General features: G+C 34.1%; 1 long non-coding RNA gene across 1 annotated transcript in view; it reads right to left on the minus strand.

The window, feature by feature from the left end:
- Nucleotides 1–10507, minus strand: part of LOC149916030 (uncharacterized) — a 42326-nt gene extending 31819 nt beyond the window's left edge. The window contains exons 1-2 of the long non-coding RNA XR_016471002.1: nt 10433–10507; nt 5059–5158 (exon numbers count right to left, since the gene is read on the minus strand). This is a non-coding gene — a long non-coding RNA (uncharacterized LOC149916030). The remainder of the gene's footprint in view (nt 1–5058; nt 5159–10432) is intronic.
- Nucleotides 10508–14609: the final 4102 nt, after the last annotated feature.

The following is a 14609-nucleotide window of genomic DNA, read 5'->3' on the forward strand; positions in this document are numbered from 1 at the left end:
AGGAAGTTGAAATGATCATTCTGCATAGCATTAAAAGGCCCATCTGGGAAAAGAGATCCCATTTAGCACAGAGACTGAAGAAAAAAGAAAGAGAAGATTGGGTATGAAATCCAACCCCTTTGAAGTCAATGGGAATTTTGCCATTGATTTCACTGGGTCAGGATTTCACACAATGGTGGATGCAGACTGTGCTTTGTGATATCCATATTGCCTTGAATTTTCTGATTTTAGAAGTTGAATTTAAATCACCTCCACCTAAAATTAATGAAGTCTAGCATACAGAATAAAGTCTATTCTTTTTTAATGAGAGAAAATTAAAAGATTGAAGTTAAAACCTTACTATTAATATACTTAAGCATGGACAACAAGGAAAGAATATGCCTTTCAGCATTTACCTCCTATTTCTCTTTTTTGCTTTTTCTTTTATTTTTCTTCCCTGTATGCCTTCGTCCTTCACTCCCTACACTCGCTACAATGGCTTAACTGCAAATTCCAGTTGGTGATGCAAGTGACAGAAGCAAACTGCCATTTCTGTACAATCAGCACCTTTAAGCCAGACTGTGCAAGTTTTGAATCAAGTCTGTTACATACAATTTGTACGTACACTTTATATACTTCTTTTTTGCTGTAAGAGACAGTTATCACTTAGAATCCAGACCCCAAGTCATGTTAATTTATTTTGACATATGACTACAATTACATCTTATTGAAAATAAAGGGAAAACAGGCTAATTTAATTCAGGGGATTGAAATATTTGACAAAATTTCCTTTGATTTAGTTTAATCTATAAGATCTTGTATTTCTTGTTCAACAATAATGGCATCTCTTTAAACATTATATATATTAATGGTAAAGAAAAAGCCACATCTTAATGTATAAACAAAGTGTTATATGCACTGAAATAAAACTAATGCTAAGATTTTATCCCAGAATGATCAAGCACTATTGTCAGCTCAAAATAAGAGAATTTTCCTGTATGACAATCCTTTTCCCCTGATAAAAACTGAAAGTTCTAAAGTGTATCTTTTTTTCTTCAGTAATAGCTGCTTTCTTTCAAGTATTGTGAAAAAAGATTACTCTTAATATGTTTCCAGAGGCATTTGCCACTTGTTCAACCTTTAACCATGTTCAGCTTCATGTTGCAAATTGTAATACTTCAATCCCTTCAAGAAAGTAGATAAACAATAAATGCAATGGTCACTGAGGCAACAGTCACTTACTACTGTGGGTTATACTGAGTTTTATAGTAAAAAATATTTTTCTGAGAGCCTCTTAAGACTAGGACCATGTATAATGAGTGCAATCACAGGACTCATCACACAAAAGACATTTACTGATGGAAAATTATTTTGCCTTGATCTATTAATTTTAGGGTTCATCATATTATTATGAATTGAGTAAACTATTTGCAAAAATTTTTTTGCATCAATTCAGCAGAAAAATTTTAAGTGTCTTGATGCATTTTGAAATTTCTCTATAAACATCTCTTCACCTTGTCTTGCTCAAATTATAAGTGTCACAATTTTTCTTATGAATATTCTTGTGACATTTCTCCTATTACACATTTTAGTTCTTAGTCTTGACTCTGTTTCTTGGATTGTTTCTAAAGGCTTACAGTAGACTTAGGATGAGAAAAGGGAAAAGATGGAAAAAGAAACGGTGATGCCATGCTCAGAATCTCTAACATGAAATTCAGCTCTTGCTATCTTAAGGGAATGGGTCCTCTGAGCACGTTCTTAGTTTCCCCACAGCTGCAGGACTCAAACAAAATTGTTGCTGGGGAATCAAGCTAAAAATGGTTGGCATCAGTTTAAATACACGATAAAGTTTATTTCTTGACTGAGCAGTGGTTATTTACAAATATATTAGCAACAGCAACCGCTGGGAGAAAGAAAAGCTGTTAAAGCTCCAAGATAGTGTTGTCACATCAGCATTAAAGCAAATAATAAATTTAGAGTACAAACAAGAAACAGGTTTATAACTCCCAGAAGGGTGAAATTCTGAAGCAGTCTCCCCTGGATAAAGGGAGAACAAGAAGGATGTAAACATAAAAAGAAAAGAATATATTCATTTTAGAATGAATCTTGATAAATTTAAAGAACTAGCTTCAGCAGAGGAAGGACTTTCTGAGCATGTATTCCCAATAAGATTAAATGGATTATTGAAATCACTTCAAGCTTAGTGAGGTGCTGTCCAGTGAGACTTTAAGGAGATGTGCACATTTCAGAAAAGGCAGATGATGGGTGAGAGGAATCTGCAAACGAAGACAGGTTTGTCTATAAATGAGTTAACAAGAAATCTTTGCTGTTTGGTTGAAAATGAAACAACCCCCAGGTTGTACTGCAAATTGAATGAAAAACACAAGAACTCTGTCTCCTTAGCTAAGGCTGTAAGCATACAATCTGGAAAGAAAAATGAGTATCATGAAGGTAATCCCTGTACCAATTCATCAGGTGGTTTGGTTCCTTGCTTTAGTTTGTCATCTTTTATATTTTGTGCTATTGTAGCTCTTAAGCTGTTCTATAAACACTGCTCCTATTAAAGAGCAGGGTGTGAATGATGTAGCATTTGTGCTTTAACAGCATTGCTGTGTTTTTAAGCACTCCAGAATCTTTTGTGTAATATTAGACTTCTACTGCAGTCTGCTCAATCTGCCTCAATATGTTAGTAATGTATTTTCTAGTCAAATTAATTAAAATCAACTTCTGTTATTGCAGTGAACGAGTACAAGTCCACAAAAAGAGGAATGGTAAGCTGACTTCTGAACAAATACAGGACAATAATGGAGAAATTAATGTAATCACTAAGTAATTAATTCTTCTCTAGAAAAAAAAAAAAAAAAACAACAACTATGATGAGTTCTCAAATTACAAAATACTGAAGGTCACCAGTTAATTGTCACAAATTATAATTTGCTTTAATTTCAGTGTAAGGAAAAAAATAATCCTTAGGAAATAAGTGAGTGGTTGGTGTTTTCTTCACGGAAGAGAAGGTTGTGGGTTTCAGAGCTCAAAGGAGAAGCACTCACTGATTAAACACAGCCAAGGACGGTTCTGTATGTTGTCCTCTTCACCATATATCTGACATTGGCTTCTTGGGATCAAAGCAGATCCTGAACACCATGGGGTTCGACATCAGACAGGCCTGCTCAGATTGCAAGGATAGCTGTTTTAGGCAGTGGGTTACCATAGCAACTTGCCTCAATTTACATAGTGAATAGCTGCATAAGTTAATATGACTCAATATAAGCATTTGCTCCCAGTGCAAGATTTCAGCTTGTTAGTATAAGACAGGCAGAGCTGCTGTGTATAAGTCAGAAGCTGAAATGCAAACACATAGTCATTTTAATGACTCAAACCCATTTTCCTTACACAAGGATCTTCGTTTTGCAGTTTATATCTTAAGCATATTCCCTGCTTACAATACTTGCCAGCTTGCACATGTGGAAGAAGTTTGCTTTCTGTGAACTTAATCTGCACAATCAAATACAAACTCAACCAATATCTGCATCATTTTTCCTTCCATGTGGTGCACAAAAATGAAAACAAACAAAATAATCCAACTGTTTTGGGGGTGCACTTTAAAATAAAAAATCAGATTCTCGTGCACAAGCCTCTGATTCCTTCCTTGCTTTCTTAATTCAGGCTGAAAACGCAGCTCAAGAGCATACTAAACATAATGCTCTAAATTAGAGCATTGTAGTCTAAAAGTTTTGTTGTGTTAACTGTCAATCTGGATAAGGGGCAAGATGCTGAAACTCAGTATTTCTCCAAATACTTTTTTGATCACCACAACCAGTCTAAATCAAGAGCGCTACTACTGACTAACATGCATCAATTCCAAGTATATAATTTTGTAATTATACATGCACCTCCATACACATTTACAAAGGCAAATTTCAGTGTGTGAAGGAGCTACTGGAGCAGGGCTAATCAGTTTGGAAAACACAATAAAGAACCAAAGATTATGAAGTATTTCTTTAGAAAAAATGTGGGTGTGGGCATTGTTTTAGATTGTGACCAAGTATGAGTCGATGTCATGATGTTACAGAAGGCAAATGTCACACTGAGATCTACAGAAAGTAGACAATACTTGCAAAATATATAAAGAGATCCTTATTTACCCAGCATGGATAGAATTTCTATTGAAATAGGAGTTTCTGACACTGTGTTCTGAAGGATGCATGAAGCAGAGCAGTGAGGCAGATGGGAGGTCAAGAGAATCATGTACTAGAAAAGAGAGAGTTAGGTATTATTAAGCCGAAAGGAAAAACTCAGTTCTTTAAGAACTTAAGAGGCCCTTGGAAAGAGGAAGGAAATTATCTGTTTTTCACATTTGTGGGTTTAAATTGCAATGAGAAAAATTCCAGTTAAGCCTGGCAGGGGAGAGGAAGTCTTTCTCACATAATAGTGAAGCCTGGAGAAACCGGGAGCAATCACAGGATCTCCATCAGTGGTGATCCTAAGGAATACGTTAAAATTTTACCAGGAGCATAGTATCATCAACAGGTAGATAAAAGAATAGGTCTATTTAAATCTAAGGGTGAGTACATTAAATCTCAAAAACTAGATATGGAACATGGTACTACTAATAGGAAAAGTGAAGATTTTTCTCAAAGTATGCTGATCTTTTACTTTTAAAACTCAAGTAAGCAATGGGAGAACAGTCATGAATAACTTTCACCTCATCAGATAAAACCTCAAATACAGACCTTAGTAGTCTTTAAGTATGAAAGGAAGAAACAGGAACACAAAGGGAAAATTCCATTACCAGCAGATAATTAGTCCAAAACAGCATGAAATGGTATTTAGGCTACTACTTCTAAAAATTCTCACATGATTTCAGATAATTTTTACTCAATTATATTGATTTATATTATATTGACTGCATTAATTTATTACAATTCAAAGCTAATTTACTGATCAGTCACACAATAGTGAGCAAGTGTACTCTTTATCTCAGCTTTTTCGTTCATTCTTCAGGTGAATAGTTGGGTTAGTCTCTCCTACAGCAAACGTTTTCAGAATGGAAGTCTTCATCATGATAATGATACTTACAGAAATGTAGTTTTGTCTGCTGCTGTTGCTCTTACAGCAGGATTAACAAAGTTTTGGAGGAACAATGAATGGGAGCAAGTTTTAAGTCAGTGACAGGATCCTGCAACAACAGAATGGAAAGTACTGAGCAGGAACTGAAACTCAACCATAAAGTCAAATTTAAAATGTGAAAAACAGAGAAAAAAAAGTGAGTAAAAGATTATTCATTGTTGAGTTAATAGAAGGTTCTAACTGGTTAATATTCTTTTTACTCTCCATGAAGATCTCCAAAAACATTCTAATCAATTACTTGGAAAGGAAATTCTCCTTTAGCTGAAGTAATCTGTTTTCTATACTTCATTGTAAAGTGACTCTGAGCTCCTCAATGGTCAATAATTTGCCTCTGGAGACATTTATTAGGAAAAGTAACTGTTGAATGTATCTAAAAAATGAGAAATTTTCTTCTCTATGGAAATATAATATTTCTACTTATCTTTGAGATACCATATATTCAGTATGCATGCATTTGTAATTTTTATGCCAAAAAAACATGTAGATCCGTGATCTAGTTAAACAGCTAGGAAATACTGCTGACCACTGCTGCCTTCATCAGTGAATTTCAGAACGTACAATTATTGCAAGAGTTAAAATCAACTGACACCTATCTTTTTGCTTGTCATACTTTTGTTTATTTTTCCAAGAATATTTTATGGATTTTTAAAAAGTATGCTACTATGAAAAGGAGAGTGTCCATGGAATAAATAAAAATACTAAAGCTGTTTTAAGTGTAACTTCTATCCAAAGAATTTTAATCTCAAAAAAACCAAAGGAGAGTTCAGAAACGGGCTGGTGAAATACTTCCTGAAATAGAAGACAAATAATATAGATTTCTGAAAGCTTAACCAGAGGCTATTTAAATAAAATATACATTATTTTTTTTAACTCCAAGTAAGCAATTTCTAGGACTTAATTACTGCAGTGCAATAAATAAAAAAGAATTTGTCATTTCTGAGTCTGAGCATTCTAAAAACTTCTGAAAAACTAGTAGCTTATATTTAACATACAAGGTATTGAAAGAATTAACACTTCACACAAGCTTTCTTAAATCTATTAATTCCTAGTAGCAAGTAAATAATTGTATGTGACTATACATACCCACACAAAAAGTTTTCCAACAGAACCCTGCAAAAGGAATGTAGTCTTCTCTTTTCAGATTTTTTTTCTAATAAATTCTTTCTATATAGCTTAAAGGTTTGTGGGCAGAAGACTATCCAGCATTTATCTTTGATTCAGTAATAACTAACTCAACGAAAGACCTTTAAAGATACTGAAAATATATTCAATATATGTTTAAAAGTGTGATATCTAATAAAATAGAACTCTCTTTTCAGTATTGCATAAACAAACATGCAATGTTCCCAGTGGCAGGAAATAGATATTACAAAAAGCTGTCCACTTTGAAGAGCTTTACTATAAGAAGAAAAGATTGAAATAGCTGTGGCTTATTAGAAGGAAACATAATAAGATTAAAAATATTACATTTCATGAAAAGGAGGAAAGGTTTTCAAATTGCAGTTTTCCAGAACATAGGTATAATTCCTGGTATACTAATAGCCTAAGGACACAACATATTGAATGACTTATTAAAGTTTCATGATACAAATTTATTTCCTAACAACACTGTAGGAATTTATTGTTTTCCATTACAGGAAGCATTGCTTCTCAGAGGTGTTTACAATTCTCAATTTGCAAAAATTAATTTTCAAATATAAAGAAGCATAGTAATCTTCATGGCCTCCTCATTCTTCACACCCAAACTTAGTTACAAACATAAAACAACAAAATAGGTTAGAACAAGCAAATCATGGGTAGTAAAGAATTACAACTCAGAGCATTTTTCACTTGACCAATCCAATAGATTATCCCAAAGAACAAAGCAGGGTGAGGTCAATCACCTATCTTCATGTCTATGCTTAGAAAAACAATGAAATGATATGCTCTTTGTCGAATCTGGGTGAAACTTCAGTTCTGCACAATTTTCAGTATTAGAGAATTCATAAAATATTATATCAGAAAAGGTTCAATTATTTTGAGTTTGCTTCCCTTATTTTTTTATTAATTTTATCAATAGATGTTTACCTAAGAGGAAAATAACTCATGGTAACTCAGAATGGTCTCGTCTTGACACTGGTCTTTATAGAAAGACTAAAAGACAGTTCCGTTTAGTCAGAAAGTGAATTAGAATATTTCTTTCTATAGAGAAAATTCAAAGTAGCTAAGTAACCTTAGGAAGAAATATAAAAGCCATTTTAAGAAAGTGCACAGGTATTTTCCTGCATCCTGTAGGGTTACCGTTTATTCTACATCTTTCTGAATAGTGGGAAAATCTTAATAATCCCTGCTGATCAAGGAAGGTTACCTAGAAGGTTGTCAAGGCCTCAAAATCTGTTCCCTGCTCTGCTTAGTTCACAGATCCTTTGTGAATGCCCAGCTTGCTGCTATGACCCTGCCTCCTGTCTGGCATAATCTCCCCAGACAATGTCCAGTGTTTCCCAGGAAAGGCAATGTCTCCTCTCTCTCCAGATGGTGTCACCTTGACTGATCACTCTTTATAAAAAAAAAATAAGATGCAAATTTGGAAAAGAGAACTCAACCAAATGTTGTCTGTCACAGGGTAACTTGACAAATTCACATATATACGTAAAATATATAAAGTATGCATTGTACAATGGAGCTTGGAATCCACTTTCACAATTTTTTTTTTTTTTTTGCAAAGTGTTATTTCAAATAATTAAAAAAAAAAAAAAGAAAGAAAGAAATTTGAATAAAACATCATAAATGCCAATAAATTTCTTTCCTGCGACATGCCAACACATAGTTGAAGAAAAGCTCAGGAGGGGTATGAGGTTAGTTTTCCCATGATAGGCATTTTGTTCTGATTATGCCGTGACAGCTGGAAAGTGAGTCTTAATTTTTTCAGAAGTGAATTTAATTGCTTTAGAGAGTCAGTTTAGCATATCACTTCAGAAATGCCCCAAAGCTACAAGTAAACCCATTGTTAGCCAAATAGCTTCTTATTTGTAAGCTTCTTAGTTTAGAGAAGTAGTAACCAAATTATGTTTTCAATACCTTACTGAGTATTCCACGAGTGGCCTCCAAATCTTATCCCCGTTGGAACATTTTCAATTAAAAATTTGATGATAAGGCTCCATGATAGTCTGAGAACCACTGATGGTAGATAATGGGCTATAATCTAGTGAATTTTGGAATCAGTGGCTTAAAGGTTATCCTGCCAACTCAGATAATCCATCAAGTCTAAGCAGTTCTACGGAAATAATTATTTAAAATATGATCATGATTTTTAAAGAAGTGGTAAAATTCCTTTTCTCAAAAGATAATGATTCTCAGCTTGAAAGAAGCTTATCATAAGTGAAACAAATATATTTTATAATTAACAGTGATTTAACTCTGCTGAGATTACAAAGAAAGAAAATTACTGTTTTAATTATAGAAAGTTTTCTAATTATCCAAATATTGTAACTGTATGTTTTCCACTACATGCAGTTCTTAGATAAATGTGAGATACTTTATATCAACAAAATAAGGCATCTCTAGTAACAGTTTGTATTCTAGAGGCATATCAATTTCCAAGAAAATTTAAAAAATATTAAGGAAAAAAAAGTAGCATACAGTAGGTACGGTAATATAAAATACAGCAATTATGTTGTACATTTTCCCTGCGGTAAAAATTATGGGGCATGTATAAATTAAAAATTTTAACTGTCATCTTGCATTTCAAGTACTTGTTGCAACTTTTTAACTGTTTTCTACTATATTTGTAATGCTGTTTTTCATTTTGATTTTTTTTTTCCTCAGTGGTAGGCCACAGATTAATTCATTAGTCATAAGATTCAGAAACAAACTGCATTTGTATGTTTACTTTATCCTTACTGACCTCTATTCATAAAAATGTGATTCAATTTGTCATCTGATTGAAGACATGCTTGTATCTTACAGATTGTTCTTGTATTAACCAATACGTAATCATTATCCAATAAATAGGCCCTGTCTTAAAGGCAGAATTTCCTGAACTACACCTAAAAGGTAACTAAAATGAAGAGGACAAGCTCAGTGCCGTGAGACCATGCATAAAAAATACACCAATACTGTTGAAGGGAAATAAGAAAATCAAAGTCTGTAAGAAGTGCAATTGTTTCAATAATATATAAATAAGACCAATGGAGGGCAATTATATTTCTCAAAAGATGCAGTTCATGAATCTGGAATGAAGCCATATTTTAAAACATCTCAAAGGAACCCAACTCCAAAACATAAAAATGTCTAACAGACTTTTATTCTAGCACAAGAATATTTTGAAGACCCTTTAGCTGTTAGAACTATTTTTCTCATGTGAGAATTTGACCAAATATGCTTTTCATCATGTAAAGCTTCTGTTCAAGAAAGGATGTTGTTCTTCATGTTTAGGAATTTTTAAGTAATTTTCAGTGAATACTGAGTGTACTGATTGGACATTATAGGAAGCACACTTGGTTGTTAATTTTAAATGATGTCAATTCATACAGGTACTAGGAAACTGTACTCATAAAAAAAGGCAACACACTCACCAGAACACCAGAATTTAAATTACACTATGATCAACAATTCTGGAGTATGGTATAGAACTGGCAGACCTTTTAGGAAGCTTTCCTTGGGGCACAAAAGCTCTCTATCCCCTCGTGTAGGAGGTCCAGAAAGGAAGGCAAGACACCAGCACAGTGCCTTCTCTTAGTATTGATAGTTGATAAAAGTTGAGATATGTTTCCCTTAATGGCCCTTTATCACGTTTTGTTACTTAACTGTGGTGTATTTAGGAGCAGGATAGAACCAGAGAATTATAGAATCATTTGAGTTAGTAGGGACCTTTAAGGTCTTGCAGTCCAGCTCCCTGCATGGGAACATGGAAACCAGCAGCTAGATCAGGTTGCTCAGAGCCCAGTCCAGCTTGTACCTCAAATATCTGCAGAGTTGAGGCACCCACCTCCTCTCTGGCCAAGATGTTTGGGCGGTTCACTACCCTTATAGTAAAAAATTTTTTTCCTTATATTCAATCTAAGTCTTCCCTCTTTTAGTTTGAAACCAATTCCACTTGTTCTATCACAACTGACCCTGCTAATAAGTCTCTCCTCTTCTTTCTTACGTCATTTCAGATACTGAAGGTCACTATCAGGACTCCCTGGGTCCTTCTCTTCTCCAGGCTGAACATTCAATGTATGGATGTTTTCAACTCACCTGCTGCACACATCGACATGATTAATCATATATACCAGGTCATCATCAGTAAAATCATACTGATGTCCCTGACAGCAACAAGTACCTCTTGTATCAAGAGAAGTACCTTGCATCAAGAGAAGTGAGACCAGCAGGTCCAGGGAGGTGATTCTGCCCTTCTGCTCTGCTCTTGTGAGACTCCACCTGCAGTATCATGTCCAATTCTGGGGCCTGCAACACAAGAAGGGCTTTGAGATGTTAAGTGGGTCCAGAGAAGAATGATGAGCACTTCCCCTACAGGGACAGGCTCCAGGGTGACCTTATAGTGGCCTTCCAGTACCTGAAGAGGGCTCACAGCTGGGGAGGGACTTTTTACAAGGGCAAGTAGTGACAAGGGGAAATGCTTTAAACTGGAAGAGGAAAATTTAAACTAGATAACAGAAAGAAATTTTAATATTTAGACTAAATATAATAGGATGGTAAGACACTGGAACAGGTTGCCCAGAGAAGTTGTGGATGTCCCCTCCCTGGAAGCATTCAAGGCCAGGCTGGATGGAACTTTGAGCAACCAGGTTTAAAGGGAGGTGTGGAACTAGATGATCTTAAAGGTCCCATCTAACCCAAACCATTTTATGATTCTATCTCATTAATCCCACCAATTTCCCTCCTTTCTGACCTTTAAAAGTTAGAAGACTCTTACAATACACAGCAGAGTTATGATCTGTAATAGTAACTAAAAAATATAAAAAGCTTCTGCAGTATTAGGCTAAACTTACAGACTATTAGGCTAAACTTATAGACTGTGATGGCTGAAATTTCAACTAATAGTCTTCCAAATAAAGATAGCCTGGAAGTATATATATAACAGACATTGCTGAGGTGAGCAGTATGACACAGATAGGCCCATTTTTTTAAATTGCATTGTGCATGAGGGAATTTAGTAACTAGCTGTGAAATATAATTTCACTGAAATGTTACATTTGCTAGAATACAGCATGTCTCGTTACAGTTATATACAGAGAACATAATTCTAGAAACCTAATTTTCCTTTAACTAAGTATGGAATGTCCTTATGTCTTTTAGACAGAAGAATGACATTCACATTCAATATATATATATATATTTTTAAGGACCCTCTATCTTTCCATGTTCCGGGCCAGCCGGAGTTCCGCGCTAACAGATACTGTGCTGATAGTGCTTGCAGTGTTCATTAGAATTCAGGTTAATAAACTACTGAAGTCTTAAATCTAGAAAATCAAGGTCACCTTGTAACTGTTAAAACAATGGAAAACACTAGGTAAATGCAGCATGCAATGAAAATTCATACAATGATACTTTCATTTTCTTACTGGCATGAAAGGTTTTCTGCACTACATTTAACTGTCATTCTACAAAATTTCAAGCACTGCAGGCAGATTAGCAATCACAACTGCTTCAGTACTTTTCTATCTGCTGTATAGGATTATAGCACTCCTTTTTTCCTACAGCACAAGCAAAGAAAAATTATTATGTCATCTCATAGAAACAGTCTAAATTTACTATCCAGGTATAAGGGAGAATGTACAAAAACATCTTACAAGACAAATGATGAATTATTTCTAAAAGTTTTGTCCCTTTGTAACTTTCAGGACCTGACTCATCTCTAATGCTTAGCTTTTCTAACAGAATTGAGGATAGTCTCAATCACGTAAGTAGAAGTTAAAGAATAAAGAACTACTAATTCATAAGCCTGCCCTCAGTGTAAAACCCAGACAAGATCAGCTCGTATGCTGTTTCTTCTCTTTGCTAAGCCTACTTTTATAGTTGTTTTGGCCTATTCTTTTTAGTTTCTCTTCAAACAGAAATCTTTCTATAATCATAACTGCTTCTGCCTCCATGTCTGGACTCTCTCTGATAAACAGATTGTACTTTTATTTCATCTCCCTCTTCGATGACATGTGTTAATAGTTTAGCAGTAAAGCCATTTCTAGCCACCTACTGTTTGAACATGTATGAGAAACATTGTCATGTCTTATTGGCAAGTTGATAGCTAACATTAAAAGAAAAAAAAAAAAATTAAAAAGTCCAGGCAGTTTGAATTGAATTCATAATCTACTTTGGCAGGATTCTCTGAAGTATGTGTCGTCTAAAAAAGAATATAGCAACAGATACCATACTGGATAATATGCTTCAGACAGAACAACACTATCAAATCAAAATGATGACTTAGTATGAAGTGAATTAAAAAGAGCTGTAAGTGCTTGTTCAAAGATTATTCACACATTTGCAGTTATTCTGAGATATATCATCAGTAAGACTAATCTCTAATACACTGAGATTCAAATACAGCATTTCAATCACTGATTTTTATTGTAATTTCTTTATTTTTAAAAGATTTAACTGTGGCAAGATTTCATCTTCATGATTCAGGCCAGCCATCCATAGCATTTTTTTCATATGCATGGGTGATTATGAATTGTCATCCATAAGGAAACAAGTAACACAACAGCTTTTCAAAATGATGTTTAATTTCCTGTATTTGTGACCTTATCACATCAGACACCTATCAGATACTGAAAAACAAAATGCAAAATCGATGGTTCTCAATACCAGATTGATCTCACATTTAGAATTCAAAAGCTTTTTGATAAATTACTAAATTCATACATTATCTTTTTCAAGCAGTCAACAAGAGTGTGTTGCTGTGCAATCCATTCTTAAAGTGGATTTTGATGCCCTGCCCAGGTTATCTCAATCTCTTTATGGTCTCAGTGCTGCAGATGTGGAATGCAGATGCATTCTAATGGGAATAGCATATAATTGGCATCACAACTGAAGAGGTCAGAAAACACCAGCCTTAGTTTAATTCCAGTTTAGATGGCAACACAAGAATTAAAATCACTGATACAGCTTCCTCTACCAGAACAAACTGGTTGGTCACTCCTGTCAATGTTAAGAGGGAGTTTGCATGACAGACATTGAAAAAACAGTTTGTCTGTTAAATGATATGATCTTGAATATTACTTGCCAGGTTTTTGATCAAATTCTATTCACCATACCTCTGACTTCATTTTAACCCTATTTTCATTGATCTGTGCAGTTGCTATTCCACAGAAATGTTAAAAAGGAGTTACATATGGGCTGAGCAGCAGAAACTCTGTAAGATTTCTATTTAAAAACTCACACAAGCCTTAAAATAAAATAATATACATATATATATATATATATATATATATATATATATAAATATACATCAAGTTTGGTACCAAGGGGTTATACCTTAGTCCTTATTTACATTCTCACAAAAATTCTTGGGAAAAATAAAAGGTAATAGAAACAATGTGTGCAGATGGAAATAAATGCTTGCAGGTATTTGAAAGGTATATTCCTTCCAGCTCTATATAGGAAACATGGTGATAATTTGGGAGGATTTCCCAGATGTTGAATGACAATGTGAAATATCATATCATCATAATTTATATTATTACTTTCTGTGGAGATGAAGAACTAATATCTGGACTTTAAATACAAAGTTGTTCATGATACTTCCAAATTTTAATGCATATTTATCTAAACTGAAATGTACTAATTATATAGGGATTTGAGTAGCAGCTTCAAGCTGTAGTTCTAAATCCTGTTAAACCACAACATAAAGCTATGCCTATATTTAAAAAACCAAATATATATAGCAAGTATCTGCATTCTGTCTTCACTTTTAGATTCCCAAACAATCTGTGTAGTAAGAGTTGGACAACTACGAAGGAAAAGAAAATTTACAGAGCAGTTTGGGAATAATAAAGCAATAACACTCTATATCCTCCTATTTCATAACAAAAGATTATTTTGCACTCCAAATAGTCCTGGCAAATCCCATATTTTTATTGGTGCTAGCTGTAATTTGGACAAATCAAGGGATCTTATTTAGTGAAAACTCTGTTGGGATCTGTCATATCTGCTGCCAAATTATATCTTCTTGCCATTAAAACCTAATCTTGGTGTTTTATTATTGGACATCTTCAGCTTATGTTAGAAAATTAAATTTGGACTGGTACTTCCTTCGCATTCCATTCATAGTGCTGAGATTTCACCATCTCACAAGTCATCATCTTTAAGGATAACTTTGAAAAAAATCAGTTCTCTCTCTCTCTATTTTTCTTTTTTTTTTTTTTAAACTATCTCATTATGTATGTAGAAATAGCAGAATAAGCTACAGTCTTCAAGTCAGATGCTATATTAATAAAATATGTATACTTTAGTGACAAGTTCTTTTTATCCTTAGGGAAAAGGACTACAGTGAGACTCTTCTTGAAGACCTCAAAGCTGAC

This window comes from Phasianus colchicus, chromosome 14 (genome assembly GCF_987193195.1).
Source record: "Phasianus colchicus chromosome 14, bPhaCol1.hap1.1, whole genome shotgun sequence".
In the NCBI taxonomy this organism is placed as follows: Eukaryota; Metazoa; Chordata; class Aves; order Galliformes; family Phasianidae; genus Phasianus; species Phasianus colchicus.